Source organism: Lissotriton vulgaris, chromosome 11 (assembly GCF_964263255.1).
Source record: "Lissotriton vulgaris chromosome 11, aLisVul1.2, whole genome shotgun sequence".
Taxonomy (NCBI): domain Eukaryota; kingdom Metazoa; phylum Chordata; class Amphibia; order Caudata; family Salamandridae; genus Lissotriton; species Lissotriton vulgaris.
This window is the reverse complement of record NC_141699.1, coordinates 722,117,938-722,139,605: the sequence shown is the minus strand read 5'-3', so window position 1 is coordinate 722,139,605 and position 21,668 is coordinate 722,117,938. Positions and strand designations below refer to the sequence as shown.

General features: G+C 50.2%; 1 pseudogene; it reads right to left on the bottom strand.

Moving 5' to 3' along the window:
• Window positions 1–9,571: 9,571 nt before the first annotated feature.
• On the bottom strand, window positions 9,572–11,353 carry LOC147683381 (uncharacterized; annotated as a pseudogene).
• Window positions 11,354–21,668: the final 10,315 nt, after the last annotated feature.

Sequence of the window (21,668 nt, the reverse complement as noted above, 5' to 3'; positions counted from 1 at the left end):
CCCGGTGCCCTCAATGGCCAGTCCGGGCCTGCTGGGGAACACAGGAGCCACCTGAAACTTAGTGGGGATCAGGACTACGTTTCCCACAATGCACTGGACCACTTCTGGGTGATCCCTCGAAGGGCCCAATACCCAGCGATTCTTCAGATCCAGTATGTTGTTTTTACCTGTGGTTGCAGGGGAAGATTGCCACTAGTCCAGGGGAGTCTTGTGAAGCCTTTGGCTCGCATAAGGGTCCCTCTGTCTGTGGTAACCAAACTTTGGTCTAGGAAGAGCTGATTTCATTCAGTTCCAGAAAGGTGTCACAGGTACAGGGTATTACACCTTTGGTTGGGGCAGCTCTTGTTTTCAGAGACATAGGTCTCTTCTTTTGACCTTGTTGCAGGTCAGATCAGAACTGAGGTTCTAGTGTCAGGGGGAGCACTTAGATTAATCCTAGGTTTAGAGGTGTTAGGTGTGTGGGTGCAAGAGGCTGATGGGCTACTAGCCCCAGTGGCTAATCTGCCTCTGGGGTGACCACATCGGGGCTGTAGGTCACCTTTTCTACCAAGTACCCACTATTCTATCACTTTTAATATGGGAGGAGTCTTCCCTAGCTGTACAGACTAGTTAGCCTACCTTAGAGGTGTGGCTAGCCTTCTGGGGGTGTACACCTCTTGAATTCCACATTTTCCCACCTGCCCAGGTGCAAATGTGCCTGGGGGGAGGGCAGTTTCCTTCTTTGGGAGGCAGCCTGGTTGCATATCACAGGCAGTGCAGGCTTTGAAGCTCGATGTCTGATTTGCCACTTCATTAGCCAGCATGTCTGGGTGGGAGGTGTGACCTCCTTCCTGTCCAGGACATTCTTTCTGACTCCTGGGAGAGTTCAAAGCTCTTGGCAGCGGGTCAGATTCTTGCCTTGGCAGCAGCAAACGTGAGCTGGCAGCAAGAGCACAGGAAAGGCTAGGACAACCAGGTGGGCAACCTCTAAGGTAGCCACCTGGGTGCATGCCACATCGTCCTCGGCACAAGATTGGTGTCAGAGGTGATGAGGCACATTGTTTGATACCAAACACAATATATTTAGGTGGAACCATAATGGAGCTGCCAACCTCAGGTTTGCCCGGGTGCCAGCCCATCTTATCCTATGGACCACCTATGACTTATGGAAGAGGTCTTTAATCTGCAGTGCACGACCCCCAGGTGGGCTGTCGATTCATGGGAAAGGGGGAACGCATTCCCCAGCCTCACTTCTACCTGGAATCCAAAACCTTTGCTTTTTGTTTTGGAAAAACACAACTGAGCATTGAAGTGCGTGCTTTTAATTGAATTTACATAGCGTTTACTATCCGTGAGGAGGTGTTCAGCGATCAGTTATGTAAAATAAAATTGCATTAAGTGTGTTCTGGGTTTTAGGGGGTGTGGCTGAGATGGACGCTTAGTCAAAAGCTCCGGCCCATGTGAATAATCCTGATAAATAGAGGGTCCGGCTGCACCGGGACCCAATGGCCGCTGCCTTCGGACTGCTTGACACTCCCCAGTTGCAGAGGCGAGCTGGGGCAGGAGAAAAGCCCCAAGCAACGAGTACTTACTCAGAGAGCTGTGAGAGCAGGCGCTCGGCCTGAGCAAGAGGAATGAAGGCCTGAGAGCGCCGGAGAAGCTTTGACCCCCGAATACTGCAAGCATGGGGCAGGGAGTGTACCCCCACTGTCTGGTGAAGCCCCTGACCCCACCCAAGTTCAGACCGGAGAGTCCAGTTGAGAGGCTGACTGTGCAACTGGGGGGGTTAAGGGTCACGCAGAGGCAGGCCCTGAGAGACAGACGACTAGGGTGCCGTTGGAGCAGGAGTCCAGCCACTGTGGCAAATGCGGAGGCTGTGGAGGGCTGGGAGAGTCATGGTACTCCGAGAGCTGCAAACGGGGGAGTCAGTGAGAACGTCTCCATTGATGGGTGAAGCCCCTGACCCCACACAAGATTGGCCTGGGAGTCCGGCTGAGGCCCAGACCGTGTAGCGGAAGATTGAAGATAGCCTGCGGCAGGCCTTGTGGAGGCACACCCTAAGAGATACACTGCCCGAGAGCCGTGGGAGCGGGCCCCCAGCCTTTGCAGGAAGTGCGGAGGCCTGGGAGCGCTCTGGAAGACGCGACGCTCTACACATCAAGAACAGGGGGAAGAGAATGTGCCCCAAATGGCTAGAGAGGCCCTGACGCCACCCTTGATTGACCAGAGAAGGTTCAGAATGCTTGAGATTTGTCTGCAGTGGCTTGACGCCCTTGGGCTAACTGTCCTACTATGTATAGTGGTGCGTGAAGCGGCCTGATGGGCGGAGCAAAGTGGAGCCGACTTGGGACCTGAAACAGTGATTGGGCAGAGACTCTCCAGAAGAACTGATAGAGACAGAAGACTGGAAGAGCTGTGGAGACTGTGGGGCCAAGATGAAGCTGGATTGAGAACTAGATGGACCCGTGATGATAGACATCTACACAGGGGACAGTAAGAAGGAGGCCTTGAGAAAACTAAGACTTACAACTGGCATTGGAGTGAGGGGGTATTCTTCCACCGCATAGGAGGTTCTCAGGAGGTGGGGACTACCTGGCGACGGTGCATGGACCCACTCGACTTGGAAAGAATGAGAGCCCAATAAGGGGATCACCTGGGGGAACCAACTGGAGGCCACGGAAACTGAAACAAGAGGTCAGGAGGTATGGGGAGGCCTACTGGGAAGAGATATCAGAGAGGGTACTCGAAGTGCGAGAAAATGATACCTTCCCAGGGAGGGCTGGCTAAGAGCCCCTTGATCTGAGTGAGAGTGTGCCGATCGTGTTGGAGAAGTAATAGCCCAAGCCCAGTAAACATGAAACTTTCCAGAGCCCCATGATGCTAGGAGCACTGGCAGAGCTATATGGGACACAGAGCATTACCCTCACCATGAACGGGGGCACAGGAAACTGCAGTGGGAAGGACACAATAGAGTACCCCATTAGCGATGCTTCCAAACTGCAGGAAATACCTGTTGAACACTGCTGTAAGAACTGAAACAGGCGAAGCAGAAGTTAAGATGGGCAAGCCAAATCCAGGGAGCGGTCCGCCAGATAACGGAGAGGCCTCTTAGAATAAGGCAATCACTGACGAAGAGTAGACAGACAGTCAAGGTAAATCTATTCACACTCACCTGGATAGAATACTGGCTGCTATAGAGGACATGAAGGCTACCCTCCAGTAGGATATAGGGACTGTGTCAGTAAGGTTGGGGTTGTTAGAAGCTGAACACCAAACGCTTGCAGATAGGATGAAGGAAGTGGAACCTACCTTAGAAGAGATGCAAGTTGAATAGAAAGTGACATTCCGCAAATTGGATGACTTGACTCTCAGGTTAATCACCTTAAAAAGACAAGCTGAAGATGCTGAAGGATGCAGTCGCTGAAATACCATCTGGGTGGTGGGGGTTCCAGAGGGCATGGAAGGAAAAGACATGGTGTCCTTTATTTATTCTGGAAGACTAGCTCCAGAAGATGGTAACACCGTGACCGGTCTCTAAATTTTTCGTGCTGGAGAGGAAACATAGGGTACCGTTACGACTCCTGGCGCTAGAGCGACCCCGCGGCCAATAGTAGCCAGAATCTTACAATATAAGGACCGAGATGCAATAATCCAATACTCACTTACACAAGGTCTGACTGCGATGGACAACTGCACAGTATCAGTATTCCCGGGCTTCACGGCCAAGGTACAAGCCCAATGGGCATCGTTCCTGGAAGTGAAAAAAGCACTGAGAACAGAAGGGAATCTATACTCATTGCAGTTCCTAGCCCGGTCCTGACTGCAACTGGATGGAAAAGGCCTGCTTCTTTCATTCTCCTGCTGAGGTGTGGTTTTTGCTGGAGAACTGCAAGATGGACACACAACCACCGAACTTGGGAAACAGTACAAAAGATTTGCTCAAACCTAAGCAGAGGAGATTACGGAAATCTACTACCTCATTCCAGACTGCAAGAGAACGGAAGGTGGCTCTGCAGGCAGTAGCGGAAGTCCTATCAACGCCCCAAGTAGGTAGCAGAATGGTGGAAACCTCAGAACAAGGAACTAGTTAATTGCACTCAGGGTGATCGGAGCCGGGTGATGCAGTGGTCCCAGTGGTGACTCCTGGCTCTGTGGATGAATTGATATGACTCAAATAATTGGAATATATGGTAACAGGGTGTGGGGTTGGGGGCAGAGTGACTGAAATTGGGTTCAGTGTCAGAAAGGGGTAACGAGGAAGGGAAATCAAAATTGGGTTAGATATAGCACAAGATATTGATGGTCATTACACATATAAAATAAATGCGGGGGATAGCGGTCAGGTGCCCAGATGGGCAGGGGCCTGCTGAGGTCCTAAATCCCATCCCGGGCGGTTAAAGGAGTTAGTTTGACTTACCCTGAGTCACACCCCCTACTAGACAGATGCCCCAACAATGTCTACATTTTTGTGCTTTCTTCACAAATTTGGGGGCTAACCCTAGGGAAGAAGAGTTGTTGGTTTAAGGGGTTTGTTTAATGTCCAGTAGCTCCCATATGTGCAGTCATTGGGAGAGTGGGGAGGGGAAAAGGGCTGGGGGATGGGGAAGAAAAAAGGGATACACCTGAATTATGCCAGAAATTAACATTAAACGCACCTATCAGGACATTAAATTCCTGTCCTGGAATGTGAGACGGTTGGGTTCACCTGCCAAACATAAGATACACAGTTATCTCATAAGGAGGGGAGTACAGATAGCCATGTTGCAGGAGACCCACATGACAGCTGATAAAGGAATAAGACTGTGGCATAAGTGGCGTGGATAGTTGTAAACCACCTCATACTCTGCTTTTGCTAGGGGACTAGGGATATGGCATATCATTTGAGTCTGTATGTGTTCAGATAGACAAAGAGGGCTGATACATATTAGTGCTGGATAGGTTCCTGGGAAAGGACTTCACTTAGGGAAGTCTATATAACCGAACCTTGATCAACCTGTTTTTTTAAGAAGTTATCTACATAATTATACTTACTGGGTACAAAAGATTTGTTCCATGGGGGAGACTTTAATTGTATGGCGAACGTTGCATTGGATAGATCGACTCCCCCATTGCTTGGAACATTGGTTGCTTGGCTCGGGGGCTGGGGAATGGTTGCAGCAGTGGGAGTTAATTAATGTATGGAGGGTGCAACACGGACGGCAGAGGGATTACTCCTATTATTCCTACCTGTATGATTTGCACACTAGACTTGATCTGTTTGCCTTTTCCAGCCGAATGGCTACAGCCGTTATGCACACCAACCTCTCTTGAGTTGTAGAAAGGGTGTGCAAGGCCCTTGACACACAACTCTAAGTTCAGTAGAACTTGCAGTCTTAGGCTAAACTCAAGAGGGCATGTGAAGCCAGCCGTTCTACCATAAGTAACCCCTTTAATACCAAATGAAAGGACACCACACAGGATATATATAAAAAATATATGTTATTTATTACTATACAAACCCTCTGAACTCTTTATGAGGTCAGAGGCACAAGCACTATACAAGATGTTCAATTAAAATACAATAAGTTGCACAAAATACAGTAGGGCACTAGGGGCACGCTAAACCATATACTAAAATAGTGGTATACGGACCACTACACGGAAAGTGAATAGGCCTAGGGCCTTGGGAATCGCTGGGGCTACGCTGAGCTACCAAGAGTTAGGAAGCAGGAGGCCCACAGGATGTGTGTGCAGTGTCTAAACACACACATGGGTTACCATAGAGAATGAATGGGAACGTACAAGATGAAAACTAGTTCTTTTAGGGTACTTCTGACTGGACTCAGTGAAAGTTACTTGAAACCTAGACAGTTGGATAGTTAATACCCACAGGAGCACCGGAGTACTCGTGTTACCTCACCCACAGGAAGCGGGTGCATAGGTGTCAAAGTGTGTCGGGTTTCGTCGTCGAATCCTTTGGAGCCTGGAAGAAAGATGCTGCAAGCGACCAGGAGAGAAGTGTCCGGGTGGATCCAAGGGTGGATCAAAGATGAAGAGGACCTGAAAGCAGAAGGGGCAGAGTCTGTATCACTAGCCAGTGACCAGGAAGGAACCAGGCGATGTCGCAAAGCAATCAGGTGCTGACGGGAAGCTTGTCTCTGCAGCCAAGTGGACCAGGAGGCATCGACGATGACCAGGAGTCAGGCACGGAGTGTCCCACGAAGGCTCTCGCTGTCAGCGGTGTCGGCTTCAGGATTGGAGTCAACAAGCCTTGGCAAAGGCAACCCACACAGGAAACGAAGGTGGCTTCTTACTCAGACCAGCAAGGTCTGAGGGGCTGCTTCTTTTGAGGGAAGCAAGGGCCAGCCTGGAGCAACCAGACCAGTGGTGTAAATTCAAAGGATCATCGCCAAGATGGCCACTAGCCAACGGGCAAGTGACCGGGCAGATGTGCCGAGCAGGAAAATGCAGAAGGGCCCCACGCAGAACTCTTGGAGTGTGCAGGGCTGATGTTCGGTGCAGATGATGCTCAGGGCTGGGGCTTCTCAATCCCCAATGCACAGCTTCAAGGGTACCTCGGGTGCTGCACAATTAGCAAGTTGCATACTTTTCAAGATTTCGGTCCCACGTCTCTCGTTGCCTCCACGGGTCTCAGCTCTACTGGGACAGTGGATCGGGCTGTTGGATGTCTGGAAGTCCAGTTCTCGTCAGGGCTCTGTGCTCGGGCTCCGGCGGGAGCATCGACAAAGCAAGCCGTTGATCGCTGGGTGGTGCCTGCTTGTGCAGGGTGGTCACTCCTTGACCACAAGGGAGATTCTTCAGTCGTCTTCTTGCAAAGTAGATCGGTGAAGGTCCAGAGTTTCGTTTCAGAGTTTCAGTCAGGATAATCTAAAGTCTTGGGAATCAGCTCCTACCTATATACCAAATCTAGGGGCTGGATTACCTACTTGGTCCCTCCTATGGGTGGGACCAGGGAAGGGGGTGGTTACACCCCTTTCCCTTTGTCCAGTTTCGCGCCAGAGCTGGGGCTGGAGTGCCCCAGCACAGGTTTAAACTGGACTATGCATGGGGCACCTTGTGTGCCCCAGGCAGTGTCTCCTTTCTTTCAGCCCTCCCTGCCCTAATACACAAGAGCCTGTCTGGGGTGGCGCTAGCACCTCCCAAGACAGGAAACCTATTGTCCAAGCCTCCCTCGCTGGAAGGACTCCCAGCAGCAGGAGGTCAGACTTGTGTCTGTGGCAGCAGCATCCATTTTGTGATGCTGAGGCTCTGGTTATTTTAACCGGGAATAGTAGGAACAACATGTCTTCTCCCTCTAGAAGGGTGGGATGCTACCCCGTTGCCAGAATTGGCAAGGGGGTAGTATTCCAAATCGTACGGCACCTTACTCGACATGTTTTGATAACGCCAAACCAGAGTTAGCATTTAACAGCGAGGTTCATAATGCACTTAAGAGTATATGGTATGGCAATATCCTAGAACAGCTATAAGGACATGGTTCAGAAAGCTGCAGATAGTCTCAGCTCATGCTAGAGCACCATCTCACATAAAACCAAGCACTCTGCCTCCAGGATTGTTAAGGCCTGCCATAGGAGTGACTTATAGGTATATATGTGTCTAGATATAAGGTTAGATATAGGAATACTATATCTAAGCAAGGGGTGATTACACGACCTTGCCCCAGCTGAGTGATCAGCCAGTTGTGTCAATGTGGGTGGCCCACCAGGGGTGGCATAATATATGCTGCAGCCCCTGGTAGCCCTTGGATGCACCTATGCCCTGGGTACCTATAGTACACTGTACAGGGGCTCATAAGGTGATCCAGTATCCAAATGGTAATGCACCTAAAGTACATTGTAGTGAATTTAGAGAGAGAGAGCAGCTGGGCTGTGGGTCTGATTAGCAGGCCCACAGCCACATTAAGTCGAAAACCAGTGAAGCAAAAAGCAAAAAGTAGGGTGACCATAGGAAAGCAGACCCTAATCTCATACAGTGGAAACCTCAGAACAAGGAACTAGTCAATTGCACTCAGGGTGATCGGAGCGGGGTGATGCAGTGGTCCCAGTGGTGACTCCTGGCTCTGTGGATGAATTGATGTGACTTAAATAATTGGAATATATGGTAACAGGGTGTGGGGGTTGGGGGCAGAGTGAGTGAAATTGGGTTCAGTGTCAGAAAGGGGTAACGAGGAAGGGAATTCAAAATTGGATTAGATATAGCACAACAGATTGATGGTCATTACACATATAAAATAAATGCGGGGGATAGCGGTCGGGGTGCCCAGATGGGCAGGGGACTGCTGAGGTCCTAAATCCCATCCCGGGCAGGTAAAGGAGTTAGTTTGACTTACCCTGAGTCACACCCCCTACTAGACAGATGCCCCAACAATGTCTACATTTTTGTGCTTTCTTCACAAATTTGGGCGGCTAGCTGTTGCGAAGCTGCCCTAGGGAAGAAGAGTTGTTGGTTTATGGGATTTGTTTAATGTCCAGTTGCTCCCATACGTGCAGTCATTGGGAGAGTGGGGATGGGAAAAGTGCTGAGGGATGGGGAAGAAAAAAGGGATACACCTGAATTATGCCGGAAATTAACATTAAACGCACCTATCAGGACATTAAATTCCTGTCCTGGAATGTGAGATGGTTGGGTTCACCTGCCAAACATAAGATACACAGTTATCTCATAAGGAGGGAAGTACAGATAGCCATGTTGCCGGAGACCCACCTGACAGCTGATGAAGGAATAAGACTGTGGCATAAGTGGCGTGGACAGTTGTATAGCACCTCATTCTCCGCTTTCGCTAGGGGACTAGGGGATATGGCATATCTGAAGTACCGAACATTATTATTACAACCCAATTAGAGCCATACTTACAACTAGCCCAATACCCATTACCAATAATCAGTCGGTTGGCAGTGTAGAAGGTCCAATTGTTTATTATAACAAACAAACTCTGCCAGAGGAGCTCCTTGCGACCAAACCCCACGAGGTCCGCCAAGAAGACTGCTGGCACATTGTCAGAACATCACATATATACTGTTACATTTCGAAACCGTTAACCAAGATGGAAAAATACAAGTTGGTACAGGTTGGTGCAGAGGGAAAGACCATATATGGGAGACAAAGCGCTCTTGGTTTAGCTCATCTCATTATAGCAAGGTTGTGAGGGTGACTCCCTTTTGCTAACTCCGAGAGAGTTCATACAGCACCCCTCGGAATGTGCTTATCCGGCCTCCTGCTTTTACCTATAACCTTGACAGGCCTAACGAGCAGAGACCGCAGTTTGCAACAGTTGGGCTATTTCTCAGGGGAACGGCTTCAGTAAAATGCAAGGATAGGGTTTGCTAATGCAGGGACCGAACGAGGCCACAAAATGGCGTCGGTCGAGTCAAGCAGTGCTGTCTGTGGTCTAGATACAAAAACATGCCATATGGTGTATGCTAAATCCTAAATTACTTCCTTTCATGTGTATATTAATGTTTGCGTTCCTTTGTTAGTCTTACTAGGTGCATCACGCTATTTACAAAAAGCAACTATATGTTTCTAAGCTGGAAATTAATTCTGCTTCCTCAAACCATCCTTTTAGCGTGAGGTAGCTAACTAAGAGGGAGTACTAGTCTTGGAAGACCTCCTCATCAATGGCCATCAACTCACGAATTTCCTGCGGGAGAATCTGATTTTTAGTGGGGACAGTGGAAGGGACGCACATGGCTGTCACCCTGGTGGCACAATAGGAGCAACAGGCTGGACCACATTGTACACAGAGGCAACAGGTGAATATGATACCCGCTGCCACAGCTACTATCAATAATAGTTTCCAACCCCATGTTGTCAGGAGCCCCCATAACCACCCAGACAGTGACCAGGACCCATTATCGGTGTGCATTTCAGCCGCTAAGCGATGTAACTTTTGAATAGCCAAATGGACAGTGGGGGCGGAGTCTGGAATATATACGCAGCAGGAGCTGCCAATCACCCGGCAGGCCCCGCCCCAATCAGACAAGATAACGTCCAGAACCATCCGGTTTTGGAGCGAAACGAGTCTTGTCGCCTGAAGCTCTACTGTTATATTGGTCATGATATCTGTGGTGATATTAATGGCATTCTCTACTATCCTCGACAACCGCCTTATTTCCCTGCTATTGAATATGGGTCCCCAGAAAGGAACCAATCCTTTGCTAAAGTCCGTAAACTGTTGTAGGGAGGTGTCAGTTTGATCGACTTCTGTCGCTATGAGCTGTCTACGCTACCTATTGGGTGCTGTTCTAGCGGGATGGAGTTGGTGTGTTCTATGATAGTCCGATGGTGCAATGTATACAGGTGGGTACAAGAAAGATAGATAACACTGGCCGACCCAACCTCGGGGCAGCCAAGTGTAAGGATTTTCCCCACACACGAAATACACATTTGGTGGTGTCAGCAGTGGCGGGCTACTAAATATTTTCATGCGATAAGTATAGTTACAAATACTTTCACCAACCTGTACATGCCCCATCCCCTGTACACAGAAATCAGAAGAAGTATTCAAAATGGGAATGGGTACAATGCGTTCACTGGTAACATTTCTGACCACAAAGTGTTGAAAATACTGCGAATCATTGAAATTAGCAAAATCATAGAGTTCATCTTTTAACCCGGGTACTATTCTCATTCTCCATATATAAATTCATACAGGCTTCTGGATCCAATGATCCCTGTCCCCCATTTCCTTCTGGGTCAAATCCCTGATGTTTTTCAATGTATGCTAAAATCATGTTATAATCCTTCTCAGTGTATTGTTTGGGATTTTCTAAATAATGATTGTACATAGCAGAAAACATTTTAAACCATGCTTCACAACTTCCTAAATAGGACAAGGGCATTAAGAGAAACAGGTCATGTTTATGCATAACAGAAGGCAAGAGCCCACAAACCCAACAGTCGGTGATGTTGGTAGCGCTTTGTGTTTGATGAAGCATTTCTACAAATACATTTTTCGCATAAGTCTGGCGATGTCGTTCTTTGTGGGGTGCTAAGGTGAACATGAAATGTTCAGGTGGGGCAACAGTAGAAGGTAGAAGAGTTTGCAAGGGGTACTTATATTCTAAATATATGAATAAACCCATAAAAATAGCTACTATAACTGTGATTACCAACACAAAAATGATCTTGACCCTCGTGGTCCATGTAGAAAACATTGGTTCATAAAATGGCAAGTATCGTGGTGCAATGGGAAGTTCTTCTTCAAGCACAATACGACCAAAAGGGTACATTCCTAGCTAAAAGTCCAAAACTAAACTCGGGCCTAGCAGTCTGTCCTGCCAGAGGGTTCTTCTCCCTGTGTCCGTCAGAGTCTCACAGGCAGACTCCTATCGTTCATCTCAAGAAAACAAAACGTCGTGGTCAAAGGGATCCTGCTGTAAAACCTGGCCGTTCACAAGGGTTAATCTTTCTTTCTGAACAGAGCACAGTAACCAAAGTTCCAGCTCTCAACGAGTTCAGTCCTGTGTCTTGCTCAGTACTTCAGACCTGCAATCTAGCAAACCCTGTCTCCTTATCTCCTAGCAGTAGAATCTGAGGTGCCGTGATGCTTTCTTGGCCGCAGGTTGTATCGCACATGACCCGGAATTTCCTGATCAGAAAACAGCCCAGAAGGTATCTCTCCTTCATTAGAGCTTTCGCTTGCTGGGGTATCCAGAATAGGATTCAGAGCAATTGCAGATTCAGCAGAGACCGGTTCACCCAATCTCGTCACTCCCTCTTCTTTTCTTTGTTCTATCTCGCAGGCGTCGGAAAAGGGTACGAATGCAGTGGCTCTCTTGGTTTCCTGGGTCAGAATTCCCCCAGAGCGTTGCTGATCATAAGGAAGCGGAAGCGGCAGCCTTTTCAGATGGGAGACATGTATCCAGTGCTTTCTCCCATCCACCTTGACAGCCGTCCGGGTTGCAAGTAAGATTTGGCGCGGCTCGGACCACCTTGGAGCCAGGCTGGAGTCTCGTTCGAACTTCTTGACCAGTACCCACTGGTCAGGTTCCAGTCGATGTCCGGGGCCCTCTGGCAGAGGCTGCAGTACAGATGCTACCTGCTGATGAAAAGAACGGAGATCTTTAGTCAGGGCATACAGGTAATCGATCAACATAGAATATTCGATATCAGAGAAGGACCGTGGTCTGGGTACCCCCCATATATTAGCTGGTCGCCCGAAGGTTATTTCATAAGGAGAAAGACCAGAGTGAGAATGAGGGGTAACTCGTAATGATATGAGGGCCAGAGGCAGGGTGTCAGGCCATTTTAAACCTGTGTTCTCCTTAATTTTAGCCATTTTCAGTTTCAGAATCGCATTGTACTTCTCCACGAGCCCTGCTGACTGGGGATGTCGAGCTGCGTGGAATTTCTGTTTTATCTGTAATCCATCACAAAAATGCTTAACAAAGGCCCCATGGAAATGCCCCCTATTGTCCGACCATATCAAACGGGGCAAACCGTAGCGTGGTAAAAACTCCTTAAGAAGGGCCTTTGCTGTAGCCAGGGCAGTGTTCTCTTTCGTGGGGTAGGCCTCAACCCATTTGCTAAAAGCACAAACCACCACTAACACATATTTCAAATTGTTGACGCGTTCCATGTGGATGTAATCCATCTGGAGCACTTCAAAGGGTAACGTTGGAGGTGCAAAGTTCCCACTCAGAACATTTTCTCCCTTCCCCGGATTGTGTTGTAAACAGACCATACAGTATTGGACCAAACGGACAGCAGTCCTTTGTATGTTAGGGTTATTCCATACTGGGTCTAACAGGCCACAAATTCCTCTAGCTCCTACATGGGCAGGACCGTGAGCCATGTTTACAACGGCCTGCACCAATGCATTAGGTAGCAACCATCTCTGTTTTTCTGTCAAATCGACCCAACAATTATTCTCGTCCAATCTTCCCACTTCCTTTTCCCATCTCTCTAATTCAGCCGGGGTGTCCTCCTTCTGTAATTCTCTCTCACTTTCCTTAGTATTATCGAACAGTTCAGATTCCTCCACCCATCTTGTAGAGGACATTACAAACATAGCCGACATTGGAGATTGGGCTGTCTGTTTGGCCACCTGGTCTGCGAAAGCATTCCCTTCCCCTACTTCATCCACCACTGCCTTATGTGCACTGCATTTTATTATGGCTAATTTCTTGGGTAGAGTGAGGGCATCCAACAACCGTAATACCAGGGGGCCATTTTGTATTTTCTTACCATGAGAAGTAAGGAAGCCCCGTTCCCTCCACAGCCGCCCAAAACTATGGGCCACGCCGAAGGCGTATTGGCTGTCTGTGTAGATATTAACTTCGAGTCCTTCACTCAATTCACAAGCTCGTAACAATGCCACTAGTTCAGCAGCTTGGGCTGACCGGTGGGGCACTCAGAATGTTTCATCTACTGTCTTCAAAGTCGTGATTGCATATGCAGCTGTTGTTATTCCATCTGCTAATTTAAAACAGGACCCATCCACATATAACTCCCCTTGAGGGTCAGATAGAGGAATGTCAGTAAGGTCAACCTTTCCCTTCGTTTCTTCTTCGGTTCGAAATATGCAATCATGTATATCATTGGTAGTTTCACTCGTAGGGAGTGGTAGCAATGTAGCTGGGTTTAGCGTGGCACATCGTGTAATCGTGATGTGCGGAGCAAATAGTGTCAATTCATACCCAGTGAGGCGTGCACTCGTAAGGTGCTGTGTCTTAGTTTTGTTTAGTAATGTGTCCACAGCATGTGGCACCATCACTGTTAGGTTGGAATTTAGAACGAGTCCTTCCAACAGCCGGATGGCTACCGCGACAGCTGCAGTGGCCCTCAGTCAGCTAGGAAGTGCCTGTGCGACATTATCCAATGTGGCTGACAAATAAGCGCAAAGTCTTTGCTTACCACCAAATTCCTGCGTTAACACTGAAAGCGAGCAACCGTCGACCTCATGCACATATAGTACAAAGGGTTTACGGTAGTCAGGAGTACCCAAGACGAGCAGAACAGAGAGCAGTTTTTAAAGAGTCAAAGGAATGCTGACATACATCCGTCCAGGGGAGGGGTTCATGCATGTCTTTAGTGGTTAGATGCAACAAAGGTTTAGCAAGAAGAGAAAAATGAGGTATCCATTGGCGATAGTAAGAGGTGATGCCAAGAAAGGCACAAACTTCGTGCTGGGTGCAATGGACAGACATGTTAGAGATAGTAGTAATGCATTCAGGAGTCAATCGCCTACCCTCCTTTGACAGTAGATGACCTAGGTAGGTTACCTCCTGTCGACAGTATTGGAACTTAGACAAGGATACCTTATTCCCCTTTGCTGCCAAATAATGTAATAATTTAACAGTGGCAACCTTGCAGCCATCTTCTGTGTCAGAGTCGATCAACAGGTCGTCCACGTATTGCAAAAGCACGTTGCCCTCGTGCAAGGCTAGATCATCCAACAGAGCCTTAAGGGCCTGACTATAGATACTCGAACTTTCAGTATAGCCTTGAGGTGCACAACAGAATCTGAAGCTTCGGACAGATAACGAGAATCCGAAGATCTGTCTGCTATCTGTCTCCCTTCTTATGACGTCCCCAGAGCGACCGCGCAGCGGACGCGCGCAGCGGGAGCACCGATTGAGCGCCGAAGGTGCGCCAAAGGTAAGCCCGTCTGCGCCCGTCCGCGCGTGGACCGCGCCCAGCGCCAGGACCCCTGGCCCCCGCAGACCCCAGCCCACCCGCCGGACGTACGACGCCACCACCCTCAACGCACTCAACGCCGGCCGAGTCCCGGGCTGCTACCGAGCCACCCCGAGACGCACCCACGGACCCTTCTGCTGCAACTCCTGCAAGTTCACCTGCATCCGGACCTGCACTACAACTACACCAACCAAGACGAGCAACAGCAGCAGCCACCTGAAATGCATCCTGCTCAACACCCGCTCCATTCACAGGCACGCCATCGAGGTCTGGAACCTGCTCGACACCACAGCCCCAGACGTCGCCTTCTTCACGGAAACCTGGATGAACGCCTCCTCAGCGCTTGACATCGCCATCGCCATCCCAGACGGCTACAAGATCATCCGAAGGGACCGCATCAACCACACCGGAGGAGGCATCGCCATCGTCCACAGGAACACCATCCGCATCACCACCAACACCGATGACACCCTCGCAACCGCTGAGCACCTGCACTTCCAAGTCCACATCAACCCCAAGACCACCCTCAGAGGCACCCTCATCTACAGACCCCCTGGACAACGCACACAATTCAGCGAAGACATCGCCGACTTCATCAGCCCACACGCCCTCTGCTCCGCTGACTACATCCTCCTAGGGGACCTCAACTTCCACCTGGAGAACCACAACGACCGCAACACCACCACCCTGCTGGACAACCTCGCAAACCTGGGACTCAAGCAACTGGTGACCACCCCCACCCACTACGCCGGACACACACTCGACCCCGTCTTCTCATCCAGCAAGGACATCGCCATTTAGCCACGCCACCGGACTCCACTGGACGGACCACAGCTGCGTCCACTTCAGCTTCGCAAGGACCACGATCCACCACCACCAGCAACAGGCTGCACGCAGGAACTGGAACAAGATCACAGCCGACCAGCTCACGTCCTCCCTGAGCATGAACCCTCCCACCAGCACAACGAACCCTAGCCAGGCGGCCACCAACCTCACGAAGTGGATCAGCGACTGCGCAGACGAGCTCGCCCCTCTGAGGACCCCGCCCAGCAGACCAGGCAGCAAGAAAGCCCCATGGTTCACCGACGAACTCAAGAGCTCCAAGAAGAACTGCTGAGCCCTCGAGAGAACCTGGCGCAGAGACCCAACACCGGACAACATGACTGCCCTCAAGCTCGCCACCCGAAAACACCACCAACTCATCCGCGCCACCAAGAAAACTGCATTCAAAGAACGACTGGACAACAACACACACAACAGCAAAGAACTCTTCAACATCGTCAAAGAGCTCTCCAACCCCAACGCCGGACACAACGACATCACCCCTTCGCAAGACCTCTGCAACTCCCTCGCCTCCTACTTCCATAACAAGATCGCGGACATACACAACAGCTTCAGCACTCAACCGACGAACACCACGACCGAACCACCGCCCCCCACCACCACCCTCCGCGCCTGGACTCCGATCAGCACCGAAGACACCGTCCGCACGATGAACTCCATCCACTCCGGATCTCCGACCGACCCCTGCCCTCACCACGTCTTCAACAAGGCCGACGCTGTCATCGCACCCCACCTGCGGGACATCATCAACACCTCCTTCGACACCGCTCACTTCCCGGAGAGCTGGAAGCACGCCAAACTCAGCGCTCTACTCAAGAAGCCATCGGCTGACCCCACCGACCTCAAAAACTACCGCCCCATCTCGCTGCTCCCGTTTCCTGCTAAAGTCATCGAGAAGACCGTCAACAAGCAGCTGGCCGCCTTCCTCGAGACGAACGGATCCCTCGACCCCTCGCAGTCTGGCTTCCGGGTCAACCACAGCACCGAGACCGCCCTGATCGCAGTCACCGATGACATCCGAGCGCTGCTCGACAACGGAGAAACAGCGCCCTCATCCTCCTCGACCTCTCCGCGGCCTTCGACACTGTCTGCCATCGTACCCTAGTACAACGCCTCAGCAACGTCGGAGTCCAGGAGAAAGCACTGGAGTGGATCATCTCCTTCCTCGCCAGAAGGACACAGAGAGTCTGCCTCCCTCCGTTCGGATCTGAAGCCACCGAAGTCATCTGCGGCGTCCCTCAAGGCTCCTCGCTCAGTCCAACCCTCTTCAACATCTACATGAGCCCCCTCGCAGACATCGCACGCCAGCACCACCTCAACATCATCTCCTACGCCGACGACACACAGCTGATCCTCTCCCTTACCAACGACCCCGCCACCGCCAGAGCCAACCTTCACGAAGGGATGAAAGAGGTAGCCGAATGGATGAAGAACAGCCTCCTGAAACTGAACTCAGATAAGACGGAAGTCCTCATCCTGGGATCCTCACCCGCCGCTTGGGACGACTCCTGGTGGCCCCCCGCCCTAGGCAGCGCACCCAAACCAACAGACCACGCACGCAACCTGGGCTTCATCCTGGACTCCTCCCTCTCCATGACCAGACAAGTCAACGCCATCTCCTCGTCGTGATTCAACATCCTGCGCATGCTACGTAAGATCTTCCGGTGGATCCCCACCGAGACCAGGAAGACGGTCACCCAGGCCTTCGTCACCAGCCGTCTGGACTACGGCAACACCCTCTACGCCGGAACCACCGCCAAACTCCAGAAGAGACTCCAGCGGATCCAGAACGCCTCAGCACGACTCATCCTGGACATCCCCCGTCGCAGCCACATCTCCGGACACCTGAGAGATCTGCATTGGCTCCAGGTCAACAAGAGAATCACCTTCCGTCACCTCACCCACGCACACAAAGCCCTACACAGCCAAGGCCCAGGATACCTCAACAGCCGCCTCAACTTCTACGCTCCCAAACGCCAGCTTCGATCGACCAGCCACGCCCTCGCCGCCGTCCCCCGCATCCGTAGAGCCACCACAGGGGGACGGTCCTTCTCCTACCTCGCCGCCAAGACATGGAACTCCCTCCCCACCCACCTCCGCCTGACCCAGGACCACCTCGCCTTCAGGAAGCAACTCAAGACCTGGTTGTTCGAGCAGTAGCAGACCCCCCCCCACCTCCCCCCAGCGCCTTGAGACCCTCTGGGTAAGTTGTGCGCTATATAAATGCAATGATTGATTGATTGATTGATCGGGTGTATAGGGATACTGAAGAAGGCATTCTTCAGATCTATGACCGAAAAATACTGAGCAGTGAGTGGAATCATCGTAAGGATAGTGGTGATGTCCGTTACCACAGGATACTGCGGTACGACAATCTTATTAACGGCTCTCAGGTAATCACAAAACGATAAGCATCACTGTGTCCCTGTGCGTCAGGATCAGAACTTTTCTTCAAAATTGGAAGAATCTGGCTATTACAAATATTAGCAGGGGTCTCCTCCACTACCCCTTTATCAATGAGATCTTGAATAATTTAAAGCAAATCCCGTTCACCGGCTGGTGAGATCTTATACTGCGGTATGCGTGGTAATTTTGCGTCAGTTTTCAATGTGATATGGACTGGTGGGATGTCTAACTTTCCCACGTCCGCATCTCCTGTTGCCCATAAAGCAGCGGGAATGTCGTCAAACTCAGGGGGAAGATGCGCGTTTTTAGCAAAACTTTGTTTCATACAGGCAGTGTGGGGCTGTATCGTCAAATAAACCCCATTAGGGGAGCAGTATATTTTTGCATTCAACCTTTGCAGCATATCCATGCACAACAAATTCTCCCCACAATGCGAGGTTAGCAGGAAAGGTGATTCAACAGTAGCGGGACCGATCGTGAAGGGGATTGGCTTAGAGATGGGACTGACCACTGGGACTCCTGAAAATCCCACTGATACATTATTCTGCCCGGACAGAGCCGCCCCTGGAACCAAAGATCGAGCAACTGAATTATTCATTGCCCCCGTGTCAATTAGGAAATTCTCAGAAGTCCCCATCAATTCCCCCTTAACATAGGGCCCTTGTTGGTTGACTGGGATCGACACTTGGCCCCTACTCTGTCCCTGGTTGTCCTATGGGTGGACATACCCATCCTGATCCTCGAATGCGTAATCATCATGATAATATTGTCTGCCTTGGTGACCGTCAAAATGATTCCGTTCAGACTTGCCTGATGCTTCCTCTCTGTGCATATCACTCCGGTCTGGGCCACCTCGTCCTCGGACTGCGCCGTTCTGGGCAAGTAACAACGGACACTGAGCTTTCCAGTGTCCCTCCTGTTTACAATATGAGTACTGGTTTATCCCTACAGTCGGAGCCCCGCCTGCGCCTCTGCCTGTTCCCGCCCCTCTGGACATGGGCCCTCTGGCTCCTCTCCCCCCTCCTTGTCCTTGGACAACTTACTGAAGCAGCATCCGTTTTTTAAGATCCTCGGCCTTTTAAGATCCTTGGCCTTTTTCTCTACTTTATCCTTGCTTTCGTCCTCCCTATGCTCGTAATATTGGGCCATGCTCCAAATCACGGAGGGAGTGGAGGTAGTCCAGGTGCTTTCTGCGGCCTGCAACCGTGCAGAAATTTCCGGTGTCAAATTGGTAACAAATCTATTCCCGAACAGCCTAATTCCACCTTCCGTGGCCAAGTCCTGCCCACTAAAGTCAAGGAAAACCCCCTCAAATGTGGTAAAGAAATCGGACACACTTTCATCCTTTTTCTGCCTACAAGCTGTCAGTTTGTCCCAGTCAAACTTTTGTGGGGGAATCAGGGTATGCATGTACGCTATTATTTTTGCTGGCAATGAGGTGATTTCATTTCTAGCCTTATCCCCAGGTTTTTGATCTCGGTCCCAATCCTTCAATTCGTCCCACGTTCCCCCTAATTCCGCAGCATGATCGGCGTCATGCACCTGCCGCCATATATCAACCGGAACTAGTAACCCAAAGAATAGCTCGACATCTACCAATGTCATTACAGCCAAGGCTGCTGCTTCGGTCAGTTCCTTGTAGTAGGCGGTGGGATTCTTGCGGGGATCGGGCAGTTGAGATTTGAGGGCAAGAACCTCACTTCGCTTCCACGGAGTGTACACCCATTGCTCCTGGAACGGGACCTCTACTCAAGCTCTTACAACTTGGTCAGCATTATCACGTGCTTCAGCGATTTCGGGATGAAAAATAGGGTGCACTTCCCGCATGGGATGCTGGGAGGTCCAATTGGGGCTTTTTATGAACATTCTGCCTCGATATTTCACTAGTGTGTCGACATTCTTGTATAGCTCCTGTGGATCCATGTTAAACTTATGAGTCCAGTCTCGGATGGTATACAGTACTTGAGGGGCAATCCCATCCCGGAAACATAGTTCCCAGGCCTCGATGAGGTAACAAGCCATCTGATATAGGGCATACTGCTGCATTACCAGTTCTAGATCTTTAATGGTGCTTCATATATCAGTTACTGTGTATATATTGTTCCGCATCCACTTAGCTGCCTGATCTGCTACTGCCTCCTTTTCACTGTACCCTACAGAGGCCCTCGTGAATAATCGTTTACTGCTCAGACCTCCTAGTTCCCCCTTCAGGGTTTGCCCCATATCTCCAGGTGTTGTACTGGCCGATTGGGAGGTCCATATGGGGCTTGGGGCTGCTAACACCATCTGGGACATTCCCGGGGGTTGTCGGGGTCAGGGATGAGGGTAGCCATGTCTCTCACTGAGGTAGATGGGGCACGTGTAGTCCCCAGGGAGGTGAGAGACATGTGTTCCTACGGTGCGGAGGCTTGGGGCGCAGCCATCATCTGAAGGGGTACCGCGGGGTATATGCGTTGCGGTGCATACTGCTTCATTCCGTGTCACATAACTCTTATCTACTTGTAACCTGAACTGTCTATCTGCATACTCAATATTCTGCTCAGTCTTAGTCTTGTCATGAGCAACGGCTTTCTGAGTTACAGTCTACCCTTGCTGTATTTTCAGACGTTTTTCAGTCCGGATGCGTCTCCGCTTCGCCTCTTTCTGCCATTTATTAAGAGTATCAAACATGGCCTGCCTACTACGTTTACCAAATATGCGCTCTTGCAGATACTGGATCTTTTTCTCATCAAAAGACCCGGTCTTTGGCCATTGTAATTCTACATTGTCTTTGGTGTACTTGTGCCACAAGGTATTAAAGAGAAGGGGCCCTATTCCGTGCTTGCAATACATATCATGGCTAGGAGTTCCCTCCGGAGGGGCTGGCTGGCTTTCATCCAACCTCGTGCTCCCTCGGTGAACACAGCCAAAGCATAGTTTACTAAAGCACGGCATTGCCCTTTTCTACCTGAATTTGAGCTGAAAATGAATCAAGAAATGTTAATCACAACACTCTCATACACATGGCCATGTCTTCATTCGAATTCACTCTTACACAAATTAAGTAACCACAGCGTGAAAACAAATCTTCAATTTACATCGACATAAAAGACAAAAACGAAAACACAGATATTTGCAAACAAGAGGTGGAGCCCGTCGACTCTCGCCTATGGAGAACCCTTTCCAAAACTTCGAAAGCTCAACAGTCCAAAAGTCTTGTCCTTAGACTGCCTAGAGATAGCCACACAGGTTTCTAAACCACAGACCGACCTACGGGCCATCCAACAGCATTCATGGATAACCTCCCAAACTATTCTGGCTAAGCCCGCTTTTTCAAGTGCCACTCCAGATTTGTCCGAGTGGTACCCAATCTCCGCCGCCGGCGTTCCCAAGTGCAGTTCGGCCTGGTGAAAAAACGCAATTTACACCAAGGTGTCTGGTCTGAATCTCTAGTTAATTTCACAATACCAAAGACAGGGGCGTCTGCACGTGCAGTTTCAATGCTGCCCCGTCAGACCCCCTTTTCCAAAGTTCACTGTGACCGGAGGTCACCAAATGCCAAGTCTCAAATTCAAAATCCGAAAGATATCCAACACAAGACAAGACAAGACACTCACCTGGTGCACGCAGATGCACGCAGGTCTGATTGTACGTTCTTCACTGCCAACTCCCGTTAATGCCAGCGTGGCTGGTTCTCGGGTTACACCTGAAGGACTCCGGCGTGGGGTCACTAGCAGCTGAGGTTCTCGCGATCGGGAGAGCGGAGCAGACCCCAAATTCTTTGGTCTATTCTTCAACCCCCGATCAAAATCGCCCCTTTC